This window comes from Lucilia cuprina, chromosome 2, assembly GCF_022045245.1.
Source record: "Lucilia cuprina isolate Lc7/37 chromosome 2, ASM2204524v1, whole genome shotgun sequence".
NCBI classification, from domain to species: domain Eukaryota; kingdom Metazoa; phylum Arthropoda; class Insecta; order Diptera; family Calliphoridae; genus Lucilia; species Lucilia cuprina.
This window is the reverse complement of record NC_060950.1, coordinates 61,096,281-61,105,819: the sequence shown is the minus strand read 5'-3', so window position 1 is coordinate 61,105,819 and position 9,539 is coordinate 61,096,281. Positions and strand designations below refer to the sequence as shown.

Here is a 9,539-nt window from a genome sequence, read left to right as displayed (position 1 = left end):
ACTATAGACTAGACTATAGACTAGACTATAGACTAGACTATAGACTAGACTATAGACTAGACTATAGACTAGACTATAGACTAGACTATAGACTAGACTATAGACTAGACTATAGACTAGACTATAGACTAGACTATAGACTAGACTATAGACTAGACTATAGACTAGACTATAGACTAGACTATAGACTAGACTATAGACTAGACTATAGACTAGACTATAGACTAGACTATAGACTAGACTATAGACTAGACTATAGACTAGACTATAGACTAGACTATAGACTAGACTATAGACTAGACTATAGACTAGACTATAGACTAGACTATAGACTAGACTATAGACTAGACTATAGACTAGACTATAGACTAGACTATAGACTAGACTATAGACTAGACTATAGACTAGACTATAGACTAGACTATAGACTAGACTATAGACTAGACTATAGACTAGACTATAGACTAGACTATAGACTAGACTATAGACTAGACATAGACTAGACTATAGACTAGACTATAGACTAGACTATAGACTAGACTATAGACTAGACTATAGACTAGACTATAGACTAGACTATAGACTAGACTATATACTAGACAGTAGACTAGACAGTAGACTAGACAGAAGACTAGACAATAGACTAGACTATAGACTAGACTATTGACTTGACTATAAACTTGACTATAGACTTGACTATAGACTAGACTATAGACTAGACCGTATATTAAACTATAGACTAGACTACAGACTAGACTATAGAGAGATTACAGACTAGACTCTGGACTACACTATAGAATAGACTATAGACTACACTATAGACTAGACTATAAGCTAGACTATAGACTACACTATAGACTAGACTATAAGCTAGACTATAGACTAGACTTTAGACAAAACTATAGTAGATACTTTAAAATTTTTTTCAAAACTTAAAATTTTCAGCTAAACTAAACCTGGTCACCCCCCTCATTTCCTATCATCTACTTTTAGTACATTAGTATATTTACGATTCTTTAAACTCAACGCTTGACTTTATGGTATCAAACGCCTTAAGCATACATAATGTTTTAACAAAATTAAATTGATATTAAAGTGAAACAGAAAATAGTAGAAAATAATCTAAAAAAAATTGTTGTTTGTCTTTGCCATTCTGGGAAATACTATATCAATATGCAGTCGTACTTCATTTAAGACATGATCAACAACAGACAATAAATCGCTAGATGCTGATGTTATAGGCGTACTTTTGTTACTATGAAAAATAAGGTAGAGTATATAGTATAGTATAATGTTTAGTATTAACAATTATTCTTATGACTTCTGTTTTTGTGAGTGGTAGAGCAAGTGTGTTTGTTTAAAACCTAGTTGAAGAAAATCTTGACAGACATTATGGCAACCTAAAGAGAATAAACTTAAGAAATTAGCTTTTCTTTAGATATGTTTGAAAGTAGGATGTTTTATGTTATATACATACGTCAGATATGACAAAGCACCCATTAGTTCCCAGCGAAACTTTTGTTAGACTAATATTCGAATATAAATCTTGGAAAACCCTACCGCAATGTTTGCTTGTAAATTCTTACAAACATAGAACCATAAGTTGTCCAGTCTTTAGACTAAGGTATAGTCGAGATCTTATCATACTATAGTCTACTATCAAAACTATAGCAATGATACATAGCTTGACTAAAAAATAAACAATAGTTCGATCTTAACTATTAAATTCTATAGACTATAGTTGAGAATGTAGAATAAACTATAGCCGGGCATTTAGGATAAACTACATATGTGACTATAGAATAGTCTAAATTACAATTAAGACTAAAGTTGAGACAATTATACTGTAATTAAGACAAGTATATACTAAATAGTCGAAACTCTAGACTAGTATATAATCATGTTTAAAGAGTATACTATAGCTGAGTCTATAGCATTGAATATAGTGAATAAGAGACTTTAGTAGAAACTGTAGAATATACTAAAGTTAAGACTATAGAATAAACTATAGTTGGGACTATTAAGTAGTAGTATCGATTCTTTGGAATAGACTTTAGTCGGGACTATAAATTGAAGTCGGGGCTTTAGAGATTTTCTACTCGAGATTTTGAAATATGTTTAGAATAAAATACAAAAATAAACCATATAGTACTGATTAAAGAAGGGCATTAGTTGTTCATTCCCACGACAATAAGATTTCCACTCCGGGACGATTAGATTCTTAATCGGCCAAATATTGTCAACTCAGCATTAGCTGTATCAGTCGGAAGTTTTCTTCCCACGGAAGAATATCCAGTCACAGCCAATCTGTCACACTATAGTCTATATTATGGAATAGTCGAGTCAAGAACGATTAGATTCTTAATCGGCCAAAGATTGTCAACTCAACATTAGCTGTATCAGTTGGAAGTTTTCTTCACAGGGAAGAATATCCAGTCACAACCAATCTCTAAAAACAACAACAACATAGATCACACTATAGTCAATATTATGGAATAGTTAGAGTCAAGAACGTTTAGATTCTTTATCGGCCAAAGATTGTTAACTCAGCATTAGCATTATCAGTTGGAAGTTTTCTTCCCAGCAAAGAATATCCAGTCACAACCAATCTGTAAAAACAACAACAACATAGATCACACTATAGTCAATATTATGAAATAGCTCGAGTCAAGTCTATATATTAGACTTTAGTTGACTCTGAATAAAATTGTTTATTCCAATCAAATCAGAAATTTGTTTTATTTTAAAATAACACCAGGTTTGCTTTTGAAACAATATTCAAAAGACAAACAGTCTATGAACAGTACCATTTAAATGAAAAATACATACAAATAAAATACTAATACATATGTACATACCTACATACATATATAGTACATATTATATAGTATCTATGCAGCATTTTTTTTATTAATAAATAAACTAGTTTCTTTAGGTTTATTTTTAAATTTGTCCGCCATATCAACAACAATGTAGTTGGTCTTATCAGCCGTCTTGTCAGCATGTTTCCATATAAAACAACAAAAAAAGCTTTACAAAATGTTTATAAGGTTTCATAACCAACTCAACATTGTCCAATAAAACAATGTATATAAACATAATAGAGCTTTGTTACAAGTTTGCTATTTCTCAACTTTCTTACAACTGGCTCGTTGGTCTAGGGGTATGATTTCCGCTTAGGGTGCGGGAGGTCCCGGGTTCAAATCCCGGACGAGCCCAAGTGAAATTTGTTTTTTTTTTAATTTTAAACTACATATTAATTTATGTTTTAAAATTAGTTTATAAATGTTTGTCAAACTAAATGACACGAGTTTTATATAGATTTTGTTGTATTTATGTTGTAATTTTTGTTCACAACTTTTAAAACAAATATTTTGTTATAAAGTGTATTAGTTATGCTGTACTCGTACGCCAATCACAACATTTTTCAATAAACACTTTCTATTTTTTATCTTTTTTTAAAACATTTATGTTTAATGTATTTTTTTATAATTTTTAAATTAAACTTTAATTTGTATGGAAATCATACAAAATAATTTCCTAATCAAAAACAAAATTTGTCATGAGTTTTGCAACTGGCTCGTTGGTCTAGGGGTATGATTTCCGCTTAGGGTGCGGGAGGTCCCGGGTTCAAATCCCGGACGAGCCCAAGTGAAAATTTACTTTTTTATATTTTTTTAATCTCTTTTCCTTATAAATTGTATTTTAAAGTCAAATTTGAACCGATTTTACCCAATTTCAATAACAAACTTTATGAATAGAGAATATTTAAGGAATATTTTAGCTTCTTCCGTTCAGGCTCTATCGTGTTTTCAGCAGACAAACGGAATAAGGACTCTGATTATACATGCATATATACTTTTGTATGTAAATGATTAATATTTCGAGATACACGATTACAGTCTTCCATTTTATAGAAGACAGATATGAAATCTGTTATAACTTTATTATATCCTAAACCACTATAGTGGGGAGAGTATTATGCATTTGTGCTGATGTTTGTAACACTAAAAAATATTGGTCCTACACCCACCTTAAAGTATACCAATCGGCTCAAAATCATTTTATGAGTGAATTTAGCTATGTCCATTCGTCTGTCCATCCGACTGTGTGTCCATGTAAAGCTTGAGCGCAAGCTACAGGCAATTCTTAAGCTAATTTGATCATATTAAGCATATAGCACTTTCCTTTTGGATCAGGGATGAACGCCTTTGAAAATGGTTGAAATCGGTCCATTATTTCCATACAACCGTACCTCTCGAATGGGGCTTTTGTGCTCACAATTATGTTTAATGTTCTATTATGTCAGCAAAAACCGACAAAACTTTGTCTTATAGAGGTTTAAACGATACTGCCGATTTAAGTAATGATCGGTCTTCATAATTACCTAGCCTCCATTGAAGCTTCCCTTTAGAAATGACTTAAACTCATAAACACTTATATGAAGATTAGATTCTACATAAATAACTTAGAAGAAGACGTAAATGGCTCTACTAACATTTATAAGCATAGGCCCACATTTACCCCTGGCCCCCATATGAGCCCTCTTATTATTGTTATTTCAGTCGTATATTAAAACAATTAAAAACCTTTATAATAACTTCATAGGCAGTCATTATTGCTTAGATCAAAAATAATGCTTTTCACTTGGGCTCGTCCGGGATTTGAACCCGGGACCTCCCGCACCCTAAGCGGAAATCATACCCCTAGACCAACGAGCCAGTTAGCTAATCAGAAACAATAAAACAACAAATGTGTTTGAAGTTTTAAACCCAGTTTAAGGGATATAAACAATAGAATCTAAATCTAAATATTTTAGAGAAATTAAAGAAAGAAAGAAGATATTCTTGAACTGGAATCCCTTAAGTTAATACAGTTATGTACTTGGACCAGGGACTAAATTTCGAAAGTTTTATATATTAAATTGTCAAAATAATGTCTTCACTTGGGCTCGTCCGGGATTTGAACCCGGGACCTCCCGCACCCTAAGCGGAAATCATACCCCTAGACCAACGAGCCAGTTAACGATTTTCATCGTTTAATTTAAAAAAAATCTATTTTTAGACAACATATATACATATATTTATATAGTTTTCCAGATATCACTCCTTTTAAATTTTCTTTTTCATTATACCCTACACTTACTATTGTGAAATAGACAATCCTTATATGTCGTTAAATCTCATAAAATTAAAGAAAGATCTTATTTAATACCAAACAAACCTTATCATTAGAGAACATTTGTTCAAAAGTGTATCCCGTTAATTCTACCCTTATGATTCTTATTGTGTTTACAAGAGATATTGGAGTTCGTCTTCAAATTAAAAATGGATATACATAGATACATACATATGCATATACTTTTAGGACTACGAACAATTTTCAAATGTGCATAAAAAGATATTACACTTGGGCTCGTCCGGGATTTGAACCCGGGACCTCCCGCACCCTAAGCGGAAATCATACCCCTAGACCAACGAGCCAGTTAACGGTCTCTAATCATAAACTTTTCAATTGGACAAGAAAACAGTTTTTATAAAAAATATGAAGGTCAATTATTTTTAATTTGACCTTTAAAAATGTTTAGTATTCAGTAATCTTTTCAGTATTAAAATTCGTAGTTAAACAAAAGTCGAATGAATGTGTGTACGAGATCAAACTAGCTTGAACTTCATTAACATACGTATCTTTTGTGGCACAACAAAACTACATAGTTGTACAGGGTTATACATACAGTCTTAGTTTGTAACCCAAACTTCGGTATAATAACTACGTGTTATGCATGCTATCATTTACTTGATCCATTGACTTATCACCATTTGTTTCTTGAGTAAAAATATTGTCCTTACTTGGGCTCGTCCGGGATTTGAACCCGGGACCTCCCGCACCCTAAGCGGAAATCATACCCCTAGACCAACGAGCCAGGTTGATTGAACGCGATTCTATTTAAAACAAAAGTTGTCAAATTCTTAATGTATTCAAAATTTTTAATATTGAAATGATAACCTCGTTTCAAATATAAATTTGTAAGTTTTGATACCGTTTTGTAATTTTGATTAACATAAGTATAAACAGATTTGACTTTATGCATTTTAATGAATTAAACACTGATTTGATTTTATGAATTTTAATGAATTATTTTGTATTAAGTGATCTAGTTTTTACTTTGTACGTGACTCTTTTTTAGTTTATTGGAGTTTTAGTTTTTTTTTGTCTATTACTATCTTTGTTGATCAAAATAGTTACTTGATTTGGGCTCGTCCGTATATTGAGTTTCTGCTGATGTTTGTAACGCACAATAATAGTGATCCTACACCCACCTCGCCCGACTATAATTTCTTACTTTATTTAGTTTAGCTTTTGTTGCGTCGAATGGATTTGCGTTTAACAGGTTAACTGACTCGAGCTTCCTTCCCTTTATAGCTATTACATTCGTCCTTTTGTTGCCGACTATTTCTGAGTGAGCTAGTATCCATATGATGTAAACCTTACCTATGGGAGAATATCCATATAAGGTTTTCTTACAATCCAATATGGTCTTAGATATATATAATTCTATCACCTGACATCGCCCTAATTGCCTTCTGAAGGATGGAATTGAAGGATTTAACACATCCTTAATTTGGTAGTCATGGAGCAATTTCCACTTTTTTTACAACATCGATTTTTTGTAATAGATAGACCATATATCAGCTTCGCTAGGACGAAAAAAGTCTAGCTAATTCTTAATCAAAACCTATTTTTTTTTACAGATTACAAAGTACCAAAAGCGATCTTGGTCAAAATAAGCATTTCACCTGGGCTCGTCCGGGATTTGAACCCGGGACCTCCCGCACCCTAAGCGGAAATCATACCCCTAGACCAACGAGCCGATAAAGGTCTTTAATTCAATTCTTAATTTAAATTTCAGTTAAAAAACTTTCAAACTAAAAAAAGAGTAACCTGAGCTTATAACTGTATCGTTTCTAAGGGGTAATATTTTTCATATTTATATGTATACAGATCCCAAGGATCAATTCATTTTCATTACGATATATATTAACATTAATAAAAACTATAAAAAGTATAACTAACTTGGGCTCGTCCGGGATTTGAACCCGGGACCTCCCGCACCCTAAGCGGAAATCATACCCCTAGACCAACGAGCCGTTAGGTAATTTTAATTAATTTTTTTTTTACAATTTTGGAATAAAAATGTTTCAAAATTAAAAAAAATTAATATATATTTCACAATATTTTGAGTTCAAATCACGTAGATTGACAATTATTGTTCAAATGTATATTTTTTTCTAAAACAAAAGTATACTTTTGGGTTTCTTATGATTAAAACTTTGGGTCTTAAAAGTTAGCCGTAGCTCTTGGAAAAGCTTAAAATCTGTATTCATTACTAGTTAGAGTAGTAAAAAGTCATTGTGGGGTGGTCCTTAGAAGTCAATAGACTAGTCAATATGTTCCAAAGATTATTCCATACCTACTCCATAGGTTAGTCTATTGACTTGTTTATAGACCTGCCCATATACACTTTAATGGACTAGTCCATATTATTGTTAATAGACTATTGAATAGACTAGTCAACAGATCAGTCCATATTATTGTTAATAGACTATTAAATAGACTAGTCAACAGACCTATTCATAGTTTTACAAATTGATTATTTCATAGACAATCTAAAGACTACTAACTCGTGAACCGACTAGTTAGTATATTGATCGCAATTCCATTGAAAACAGTAGTGAAAGTTGTAAAAGCTGTATAAGTATGTATTCGTATTAGATTTTAGATCTGTAGTTCGGAACTCATTAATGCGACATACCACTAGATGTTTAGTTCATTAGATTTATTTGAGTAGATATTAGATCTGTATATAAATCACTCGATCCATTTTATTTTCCATATTTTTATTAACATTCAATTAATATCGATTTAAAATTGAATCAGTTACAATTAGATTTCATAAATCAAAATTAACTAGACTTTCGACATCCCGATTTAATTTCATCTTCAGTCGCATAAGTAATCAACCAATGACAAGATGGATTCAGATAATTCTCACTAAAACTAAGTTCTACCAATTTCAGTTCAACAAGGCATAACAGTTTTCCAGAATATTTATATTGAAGCATTATATAGCCAGTATTATTACGTCTATTAAAACCATGAGGCCAAATAACATCCCACCAACTACTCATTAGAATATCTGTAGGATCATATGATCGTATTTTAGTGTTATTGTAGGCATATAGATTTATATAGCTGAATGAACCTAAATCATTATAAAGGAGTGAAGCGCAATATGAGTCGTTATTATTTGGGAATTTAAATTTTACCGGATCTTTTATACGTTTGTCATCTCTAACGTTCTCATATAATAAGCGCAGTTCTTTAGGTAACTGACTATATAAACGATTTAAACTGGTATCAATCGAAATGTTTGCTGATTTATTGTTAAACAAGGAGTTGATGCGATACGTCAATAAGCGGTAAAAGATTGGTACTTTTTGTTGTATCTAGTAAAAAATTATTAATCAAATATTGAAAGCATAAACTTGCATATTCACGTCTTTGATCAGCATTATTTGTTCAATAATATCCTTAGGATTATCTTTAAATATCACATTAGCACCTAAGGATTTAAGTATACTTTCATCGATTTCTTGCAATTTATTTGCGTTTTGTTTAAATATTTCAATCGATCTAAAATGTTTTTCCAATAATGCATCTTTCAGTTGCAAAGACATCATTTCCATTAATTCTTGTTGTACTTGAAGACGTAAGAGTATAATAAATTGATCTGTAGCTGTATACGATCTGCTTAACTTTTTATAAACATCGATAAGATGATTCGTGTCCATTTTACAGTCACAATTGGTGAAATTCCAAAAACTGCTTATAGTTGATAATGTATTGTGTTGGGCATAACTCACAAGTGAATATTGCTGATACGACATTGGTAGAAAAGCACAACTTATTAGGATCACATATTTTGAGACCGACAACTTTTGCTTAAACCACATAATCGTTGAATTGAAAAACGAATACTGAGATTGCAATATTTCTAAATTGCAAATCTGTTTGAGAATATAACAAGAGAATTTGACTCTATACTATATACAACTAAAAAAGATACATCGAATCGTAGCGAGAGTTTAGATGCAGTTCAATGCATTCTCTAGTCATGCACATTAAATTAATATTTTTTAATTAATTTTAATAAACAATAATACGACTTATAACATTAGAGATAACATTTTAGAAAGGTATCATATTCCGTTATGACCAATCTTTCTAAGGCCCCTTGGACAAAATAACAATTAGCTGTTGAAATGACTTCACCTAATTAGTTTCGCCATGGACTATATTATAGATTAGACTATAGCCTAGACAATAGACTATAGACTAGACTATAGACTAGACTATAGACTAGACTATAAACTAGACTATAGACTAGACTATGGACTAGACTATAGACTAGACTATAGACTATAGACTAGACTATAGACTAGACTATAGACTAGACTATAGACTAGACTATAGACTAG

General features: G+C 31.5%; 8 non-coding genes across 8 annotated transcripts; 2 read left to right on the top strand and 6 right to left on the bottom strand.

The window, feature by feature from the left end:
- Positions 1-3,146: 3,146 nt before the first annotated feature.
- Trnap-agg lies at positions 3,147-3,218 on the top strand. The gene has a single exon. It is a non-coding gene; the product is annotated as a tRNA-Pro (tRNA).
- Positions 3,219-3,577: 359 nt separating this feature from the next.
- Trnap-agg lies at positions 3,578-3,649 on the top strand. Its single transcript has one exon. It is a non-coding gene; the product is annotated as a tRNA-Pro (tRNA).
- Positions 3,650-4,649: 1,000 nt separating this feature from the next.
- Positions 4,650-4,721, bottom strand: Trnap-agg. The gene has a single exon. It is a non-coding gene; the product is annotated as a tRNA-Pro (tRNA).
- Positions 4,722-4,947: 226 nt separating this feature from the next.
- Trnap-agg lies at positions 4,948-5,019 on the bottom strand. The gene has a single exon. It is a non-coding gene; the product is annotated as a tRNA-Pro (tRNA).
- A 392-nt stretch (positions 5,020-5,411) lies between these two features.
- Trnap-agg lies at positions 5,412-5,483 on the bottom strand. Its single transcript has one exon. It is a non-coding gene; the product is annotated as a tRNA-Pro (tRNA).
- A 368-nt stretch (positions 5,484-5,851) lies between these two features.
- On the bottom strand, positions 5,852-5,923 carry Trnap-agg. The gene has a single exon. It is a non-coding gene; the product is annotated as a tRNA-Pro (tRNA).
- An 876-nt stretch (positions 5,924-6,799) lies between these two features.
- Trnap-agg lies at positions 6,800-6,871 on the bottom strand. Its single transcript has one exon. It is a non-coding gene; the product is annotated as a tRNA-Pro (tRNA).
- Positions 6,872-7,076: 205 nt separating this feature from the next.
- Positions 7,077-7,148, bottom strand: Trnap-agg. The gene has a single exon. It is a non-coding gene; the product is annotated as a tRNA-Pro (tRNA).
- Between the last annotated feature and the right edge of the window lie 2,391 nt (positions 7,149-9,539).